Genomic DNA, 9,867 nt, shown 5'->3' on the forward strand with positions numbered 1-9,867 from the left:
TTAAGAACAAATTCTTACTTACAATGATGGCCTACCCCGGCCAAACCCTAACGACGCTGGGCCAATTGTGCGCCATCCTATGGGACTCCCATCGCGGCAGGTTGTGATAAAGCCTGGAATCGAACCTGGGACTGTAGTGACGCCTCTAGCACTGAGATGCAGTGATCGCTGCGCCACTTGGGAGCCCAATAGCAAGACTGAGAAGTCAAGAGTTTGGCACATGTCATTGACTAAATGTATTATAATGTATGTTTCGGTTTGAGTCAAGTTGAAGCAGGGAATCATTATATTTGGTGTAATGTCCTTACATTCTAATTATTCTATCCTCTGACTATATTATTAGTAAATGAATGACTCCATCTGGACCAGTTAACACACAGGTATGTCTTTATTCAGAAAAGACAGGTGAATGTGTCCATCATTGTTCATTCTGTGTGACCTTTCAACTCTTGAAAGAACATCTACTTGTCCCTCCCTCTCTCCTGTACCTCCTCACTCCTCCTCTTCCTCTCTTCTGTACCTCTTCCTCTCTCCTGTACCTCTACACTCCTCCTCGTCCTCTCTCTTGTACCCCTACACTCCTCCTCTTCCTCTCTCCTGTACCTCCTCACTCCTCCTCTTCCCTGTACCTCTACACTCCTCTTCCTCTCTTCTGTACCTCTTCACTCCTCCTCTTACTCTCTTCTGTACCTCTTCACTCCTCCTCCTCTTCCTCTCTCATATACCTCTTCACTCCTCCTCTTCCTCCCTCCTGTACCTCTTCACTCCTCCTCCTCTCTCCTGTACCACTTCACTCCTCCTCCTCTTCCGCTCTCATGTACCTCTACACTCCTCCTCGTCCTCTCTCTTGTACCCCTACACTCCTCCTCTTCCTCTCTCCTGTACCTCCTCACTCCTCTTCCCTGTACCTCTACACTCCTCCTCTTCCTCTCTTCTGTACCTCTTCACTCCTCCTCCTCTTCCTCTCTCATATACCTCTTCACTCCTCCTCTTCCTCTCTCCTGTACCTCTTCACTCCTCCTCCTCTTCCTCTCTCATGTACCTCTTCACTCCTCATCTTCCTCTCTTCTGTACCTCTTCACTCCTCCTCTCTTCTGTACTTCTTCACTCCTCCTCCTCTTCCTCTCTCATATACCTCTTCACTCCTCCTCTATCTCTTCACTCCTCCTCTTCCTCTCTCCTGTACCTCTTCACACCTCCTCTTCCTCTCTCCTGTACCTCTTCACTCCTCCTCTTCCTCTCTCCTGTACCTCTTCACTCCTCCTCTACCTCTCTCCTGTACCTCTTCACTCCTCATCTCCCTCTCCCTCTCTCTCCTGTCTCAGGGTTTGGGGCTTAGGGCTGGGTCCGGGGGTTTTGCGTCCCGACAGGATAGGTGGCAGGATGGGTTTGGCGTTGGAGCCTGGGCGTGCCATGGTGGTGGTGGCGCCCGGAGAGAAGAGCTCGGAGCCGGGGCGAGGGGCGTCAGAAGTGTGGCCAGATTCTACTTGATCTGGGGGAGAAACAAGTACACAACCAATGAGTTACTAATACTTGGAACGATGTGTGCTTTCATATATACAGAGGATCCATAACTGGTATATCTAGGGAGGAGACATACAGTTAAAGTCGGAAGTTTACATACACCTCAGCCAATTACATTTAAACCCAGTTTTTCACAATTCCTGACATTTAATCCTAGTAAAAATTCCCTCTTAGGTCAGTTAGGATCACCACTTTATTTTAAGAATGTGAAATGTCAGAATAATAGTAGAGAGAATTATTTATTTTTTATTTATTTCATCACATTCCCAGTGGGTCAGAAGTTTACATACTCAATTAGTATTTGGTAGCATTGCCTTTAAATTGTTTAACTTGGGTCAAACGTTTCGGGTAGCCTTCCACAAGCTCCCCACAATAAGTTGGGTGAATTTTGTCCCATTCCTCCTGACAAAGCTGGTGTAACTGAGTCAGGTTTGTAGGCCCTCTTGCTCGCACAAACTTCTTCAGTTCTGCCCACAAATTTTCTGTAGAATTGAGGTCAGGGCTTTGTGATGGTCACTCCATCACAAAGATATAGCTACTTTTGTACCTTTCCTGCAGCATCTTCACAAGGTCCTTTGCTGTTGTTCTGGGATTGATTTGCATTTTTCGCATTTCTAGGAGCTAGAACGTGTCTCCTTCCTGAGCGGTATGACGACTGCGTGGTCCAATGGTGTTTAAACTTGCGTACCATTGTTTGTACAGATAAACGTGGTACCTTCAGGTGTTTGGAAATTTCTCCCGAGGATGAACCAGACTTCTGGAGGTCTACAATTTTTATCTGAGGTCTTGGCTGATTTCTTTTGATTTTCCCATGATGTCAAGCAAAGAGACTGAGTTTGAAGGTAGGCCTTTGTCACATTCGTCGTAAAGAGGAGACCAAAGCGCAGCGTGAATTGAATACATATTATATTTGAATGAAGACGGACACTAAACAAACTACAGAAAACAACAAAACGAACGTGAAGCTGTACTACAAACGTGCAGACACAGGCAACTAGACAGACAATAACCCACGAAATACCCAAAGAAGATTGAGAACCAATCTAGGCAACCATAGACATATATAAACACCTAGATAGTAAACAACCCCAAAAACCTACAAAAACCCTAGACAGTACAAAAACCACATACATCACCCATGTGACAGCCTTGAAATACATCCACAGGTACACCTCCAATTGACTCAAATGCTGTAAATTAGCCAATCAGAAGCTTCTAAAGCCATGACATAATTTTCTGGAATTTTCCAAGCTGTTTAATGGCACAGTCAACTTAGTGTATGTAAACTTCTGACCCACTGGAATTGTGATACAGTGAATTATAAGTGAAATAATCTGTCTGTAAACAACTGTTGGGAAAATTACTTGTCATGCACAAAGTAGATGTCCTAACCGACTTGCCAAAACTATAGTTTTTTAACAAGGAATTTGTGGAGTGGTTGAAAAACTAGTTTTAATGTCTCCAACCTAAGTGTATGTAGACTTCCCACTTCAACTGTAGATTATCATACATCTAGAACAAGATAATCACACTAGAAAGTATTGAGGGAACAGAGAGAAAGAGATTGATGACTAGCCAACACAGTTCTATGGGGTAGAGGAATAAGGGTCTTGACAAAATGTCCACCTGCTAGAGAGAGAGACATGAAGAAAGGCAGAGACAGAGATAGATACAGAGAGGGAGCCAGTCATTGGTCAAAACGAGAGGAGATTGAGCTAGGGTAAGTCACCTTTCAGCATGTCCAGGTTGTGTCCCAGAGAGGAGACATCCAGGGGCTCCACGGTGGTGTCCAAGCCCAGGTCTGAACACCCGGCTGGCCCTGCTGTCTCTGAGAAGGCCCCTGCTGAGCTGGGAATGGACAGGCCAGAACTAGCACGGGAGTCATCAGAGCTGATACCAAGGGGGAGAGAGAGAGAGAGACAGGGTAAGGGTAAGGGAAAATCATGGGAAAAGAGAGAGAGAGAGAGAGAGAGACAGGGTAAAAAGAGAGAGAGTGTTCCGGAGTTCCAAATTGAGCAGCTGCTGAAAAATGAGCTCCTGCATATATTGAGATTTAAATGTTTTTTTAGAGTGAAGTACATCGAAAAAATCAAGAGAAAACTGCAAGACTCAATAGAAGACAAAACAAGGAACAAACCAAAAAGACAGGCTTTTGAAAAAGTAACTATTTTTCATAAAATTGTACAGTGATCTTAGCTAGCTGAATTGCTAGCTGAATTGTTTACTTGTTGCTAAGCAGTTGCTAGGGACTCTCCTGGAAGAAGCTAGCTAGCTTACAAAGAATAACAACAAAAAAATATCTAGTTAACAGAAGAAAGGAAGACAAAATAAGGACAGAAGAAAAAGGAAAAGAAAAAGGACAACAAAGTGAAACCTCTAAAGAAACAAGAGACCATAATACAAGAAACAGCACTATAGAGAGATAGAAGAAATACACAACATTACTTTATAAGGACTGAATTCTAACATAATTCTGCCAAGCTTGATACAGCTTCAACTAGCACCGACGTGTCAAGTGAGAGGTGTCAAAGCCCATTAGCCCAACAATGGCAGGAGAGTCACACAGTCTACCCCAACCAAATGGAGAGGCCTTAGAAGCTCCCTCCTGCTGTTCAGAGGTAATTAAAATACAGTACCCTGTGCATGTAAAGAATAATAAGGCAAGAAAAGATTACAAAATGAAGCTCCTTATGGAAAATCAAGAGACACTTTTTGCTGACTATTACAAAAATGGGAACATCAGCAACCTTATCTTCCACACAAACCATCCCCTGGCATGGCACAGTGCTATATTAGCACACTACCCCCTTGTTACGAGAGCGGGGATTAACGAGGGGTGGAAACTCAGAATACTTGATAACGAGGACTCTGAGTCAAGTAATATAAATATCTATAAGTCCGGAACAGTAATGGCACAGGGTAATCACAAACAGTTTCAGCTGGACTTTCACCTAATCAAAGAATTAGCCCAGCAGGAGAAGCTCTCCCTTGATAAAGATACCCCCACACCGAGCGGGTCAGACCAGACCTCTTCATTATGTAACTCCACAGACGAGCAACCCCCAGCAGAGAGTCAACATCCCAGCACAGATTACCACTCCCTCATTGAAATGAAGGACAAATTCACCCAGCTGGAGATAAGGCAGGTGGAGCTGGAACAGCAGGTGATTACACTTCAGTCAGCACAGACCCAGACAACAGTCCAGCACAACAACAGCCCCTTAACCAGACCCGGAGAGCTGGAGGTGGACAGAGACATATCTGCACTTTGGACAGTGGTGAGACAAATACAACAGGAGAAAGAGGAGCAGAACAGAGCACTAGAGGAGAGTGTCAGACTGCTGGTGGAGGAGAGGTTGAGGGGATGGAGGAGAGGTTGAGGGGGATGGAGGACAGGGTGAGGGGGATGGAGGAGAGGTTGAGGGGGACGGCGTGCGACAGAGAACAACCCACTAGAGAGGTGGCCACCCCCACAGAGAAGCCAGCAGAACAGCCCACCTCAGCACCCAACAAAAGTCTCGACACCACAGCAGAACAGTCCACACCAGACCCTGACCATAGAGTCGACATCACAGCAGAACAGACAAATGAAGAACCCCAAGCCCAGCGGCTCTCACCCCCTCTGAGCACCCCCCCTGTCAGCCTGCCTGATAGCCCTTCTGACAACCTCCCCACACCCACTGAGGACAAACACAAGACACAGATTGTACTACTTATGGACTCAAATGGAAAATATATAGAAGAAAAAAAACTTTTTCCCAAACACAGTGTGTCTAAACTCTGGTGTCCAAACACCCAGCGCGCCCTAGACCTTCTGTCTGAGGCTAAACTAGGGTCACCCAGCCACATAATAATACACACAGGCACAAACGACCTGAGAGCACAGCAAGAAAGAGTGGCCACAGCACTGAAGGGAGTGATTGAAAAGGCTTCTTCTACTTTCCCCAACGCACAAGTGGTTATCTCCACCCTGCTACCACGAAAAGACTTCCACCCTGCCACAATACAGCGGGTAAATGCAAGTATTTCCCGTGACTGTGCCTCAAAACCAAATGTTTTCCTGGCCCACCACTCCACCCTGGACTTGAACAGCCTCTATGACCAGGTCCACCTCTACAAGGCAGCAGTGCCCACCTTTGCCCGAACTCTAAAGGACATCGCTCTCAAACGTATCCCCAACACTTCACACAGGAGCAACAGATCAATAGACACCCCACCCAGACCGGCGAGACACCCTCCCAGACCTGCAGGACCCCCCCCTGGACCTACACATAGAGGACCCACGCCAAGAGGAATTACATCCAGACCACCGCACACCCAGACACATCCACACACCCCCCCACGTCAACCATGCCCACACCCCATTTAGGCCCCCTCAGATCAGACCTATGCCACTCCTGCCCACCCCATGCACCCCACCCCCCGCAAAGAGGGCCTCAACATGGAAGCCACACATACGCCCAGGTAGTGAGCGGGCAAACAGTCCCAACCCCCACTCTCACACTCGCCCAAGCCAATGGCATGTACCAGATGCTCAGCAGGCTCTGCTCACACTTACTGGCCTGAGGCCAAACCACGACCAAAAACATTGGACACTCTATGAAACAAAAAGCATTCACTATATCATCCTGGAATATCCAAGGCCTGAGGTCATCTGCCTTTGGCCTGAAGAGCAGAAACCCGGACTTCACCAAAGAAATCGGTAACACAGACATTGTCATCCTGCAAGAAACCTGGTATAGAGGAGACAGACCCACTGGTTGCCCTCTAGGTTACAGAGAGCTGGTAGTCCCATCCACCAAACTACCAGGTGTGAAACAGGGAAGGGACTCAGGGGGTATGCTAATTTGGTATAGAGCAGACCTAACTCACTCCATTAAATTAATCAAAACAGGAACATTCTACATTTGGCTAGAAATTCAAAAGGAAATGATCCTAACAGAGAAAAATGTTCTCCTGTGTGCTACCTATATCCCCCCACTAGAATCCCCATATTTTAATGAAGACAGCTTCTCCATCCTGGAGGGCGAAATCAATCATTTCCAGGCCCAGGGACATGTACTAGTCTGTGGCGACCTAAATGCCAGAACCGGACAAGAACCTGACACCCTCAGCACACAGGGGGACAAACATCTGCCTGGAGGTGACAGCATCCCTCCCACATATGCCCCCTAGGCACAACTATGACAACATAACCAACAAAACGGGTCACAACTCCTGCAGCTCTGTCGCACGCTGGGTATGTACATAGTCAACGGTAGGCTTCGAGGGGACTCCTATGGTAGGTACACCTATAGCTCATCTCTTGGCAGTAGTACTGTAGACTACTTTATCACTGACCTCAACCCAGAATCTCTCAGAGCGTTCACAGTCAGCCCACTGACACCCCTATCAGAACAGAGCAATACTCAATCATGAGGCATCAAAGCCAAAGGAACTGAGTAACATTAAGAAATGCTATAGATGGAAGGAATCCAGTTTGGAAACCTACCAAAAAACAATTATGCAACAACAAATTCAATCCCTTTTAGACAATTTCCTGGGTAAAACGTTCCACTGTAATAGTGAAGGTGTAAACCTGGCAGTAGAAAATCTTAACAGTATATTTGACCTCTCAGCTTCCCTATCAAATCTAAAAATCTCAAATAGAAAACCGAAGAAAATTAACAATAATGACAAATGGTTTGATGAAGAATGCAAAAATCTAAGAAAGAAATTGAGAAACCTGTCCAACCAAAAACATAGAGACCCGGAAAACCTGAGTCTACGCCTTCACTATGGTGAATCACTAAAACAATACAGAAATACACTACGGAAAAAGAAGGAACAGCATGTCAGAAATCAGCTCAATGCAATTGAAGAATCCATAGACTCTAACCACTTCTGGGAAAATTGGAAAACACTAAACAAACAACAACACGAAGAATTATCTATCCAAAATGGAGATGTATGGGTAAACCACTTCTCCAATCTTTTGGTTCTATAACAAAGAACAAAGAGCAAAAACATATACATGATCAAATACAGATCTTAGAATCAACTATTAAAGACTACCAGAACCCACTGGATTCTCCAATTACATTGAATGAGTTACAGGACAAAATAAAAACCCTTCAACCCAAAAAGGCCTGTGGTGTCGATGGTATCCTCAATGAAATGATCAAATATACAGACAACAAATTCCAATTGGCTATACTAAAACTCTTTAACATCATACTTAGCTCAGGCATCTTCCCCAATATTTGGAACCAAGGACTGATCACCCCAATCCACAAAAGTGGAGACAAATTTGACCCCAATAACTACCGTGGAATATGTGTCAACAGTAACCTTGGGAAAATCTTCTGCATTATTATTAACAGCAGACTCGTACATTTCCTCAATGAAAACAATGTACTGAGCAAATGTCAAATTGGCTTTTTACCAAATTACCGTACAACAGACCATGTATTCACCCTGCACACCCTAATTGACAACCAAACAAACCAAAACAAAGGCAAAGTCTTCTCATGCTTTGTTGATTTCAAAAAGCCTTCGACTCAATCTGGCATGAGGGTCTGCTATACAAACTGATGGAAAGTGGTGTTGGGGTAAAACATACGACATTATAAAATCCATGTACACAAACAACAAGTGTGCGGTTAAAATTGGCAAAAAAACACACATTTCTTCACACAGGGTCGTGGGTTAGACAGGGATGCAGCTTAAGCCCCACCCTCTTCAACATATATATCAACGAATTGGCGCGGGCACTAGAAAAGTCTGCAGCACCCGGCCTCCCCCTGCTAGAATCCGAAGTCAAATGTCTGCTGTTTGCTGATGATCTGGTGCTTCTGTCACCAACCAAGGAGGGCCTACAGCAGCACCTAGATCTTATGCACAGATTCTGTCAGACCTGGGCCCTGACAGTAAATCTCAGTAAGACCAAAATAATGGTGTTCCAAAAAAGGTCCAGTCACCAGGACCACAAATACAAATTCCATCTAGACACTGTTGCCCTAGAGCACACAAAAACTATACATACCTTGGCCTAAACATCAGTGCCACAGGTAACTTCCACAAAGCTGTGAACGATCTGAGAGACAAGGCAAGAAGGGCATTCTATGCCATCAAAAGAAACATACATTTCAACATACCAATTAGGATTTGGCTAAAAATACTTGAATCAGTCATAGAGCCCATTGCCCTTTATGGTTGTGAGATCTGGGGTCCGCTCACCAACCAAGACTTCACAAAATGGGACAAACACCAAATTGAGACTCTGCACGCAGAATTCTGCAAAAATATCCTCCGTGTACAACGTAAAACACCAAATAATGCATGCAGAGCAGAATTAGGCCGATACCCACTAATTATCAAAATCCAGAAAAGAGCCATTAAATTCTACAACCACCTAAAAGGAAGCGATTCACAAACCTTCCATAACAAAGCCATCACCTACAGAGAGATGAACCTGGAGAAGAGTCCCTAAGCAAGCTGGTCCTGGGGCTCTGTTCACAAACACAAACACACCCTACAGAGCCCCAGGACAACAGCACAATTAGACCCAACCAAATCATGAGAAAACAAAAAGATAATTACTTAACACATTGGAAAGAATTAACAAAAAAACAGAGCAAACTAGAATGCTATTTGGCCCTAAACAGAGAGTACACAGCGGCAGAATACCTGACCACTGTGACTGACCCAAAATTAAGGAAAGCTTTGACTATGTACAGACTCAGTGAGCATAGCCTTGCTATTGAGAAAGGCCGCCGTAGGCAGACATGGCTCTCAAGAGAAGACAGGCTATGTGCTCACTGCCCACAAAATGAGGTGGAAACTGAGCTGCACTTCCTAACCTCCTGCCCAATGTATGACCATATTAGAGATACATATTTCCCCCAGATCACACAGATCCACAAAGAATTCGAAAACAAATTCCAATTTTGAAAAACTCCCATATCTACTGGGTGAAATTCCACAGTGTGCCATCACAGCAGCAAAATTTGTGACCTGTTGCCACGAGAAAAGGGCAACCAGTGAAGAACAAACACCATTGTAAATACAACCCATATTTATGCTTATTTATTTTATCTTGTGTCCTTTAACTATTTGTACATTGTATATTGTATATATATATATATATATATATATATATAATATGACATTTGTAATGTCTTTACTGTTTTGAAACTTCTGTATGTGTAATGTTTACTGTTCATTTTTGTTGTTTTTCACCTTATATATTCACTTTGTATGTTGTCTACCTCACTTGCTTTGGCAATGTTAACACATGTTTCCCATGCCAATAAAGCCCTTGAATTGAATTGAATTGAATTGAGAGAGAGAGTAAAGAGAGAG

At 44.5% G+C, this 9,867-nt stretch overlaps 1 long non-coding RNA gene across 1 annotated transcript; it reads right to left on the reverse strand.

The window, feature by feature from the left end:
• Nucleotides 1-369: 369 nt before the first annotated feature.
• Nucleotides 370-3,414, reverse strand: LOC135567335 (uncharacterized). The gene is made up of 2 exons (XR_010462333.1): nt 3,254-3,414; nt 370-1,492 (listed from the first exon to the last, which is right to left on the reverse strand). It is a non-coding gene; the product is annotated as an uncharacterized LOC135567335 (long non-coding RNA).
• Between the last annotated feature and the right edge of the window lie 6,453 nt (nt 3,415-9,867).

The sequence above is a fragment of the Oncorhynchus nerka genome, unplaced genomic scaffold (genome assembly GCF_034236695.1).
Source record: "Oncorhynchus nerka isolate Pitt River unplaced genomic scaffold, Oner_Uvic_2.0 unplaced_scaffold_140___fragment_2___debris, whole genome shotgun sequence".
Lineage (NCBI taxonomy): Eukaryota > Metazoa > Chordata > Actinopteri > Salmoniformes > Salmonidae > Oncorhynchus > Oncorhynchus nerka.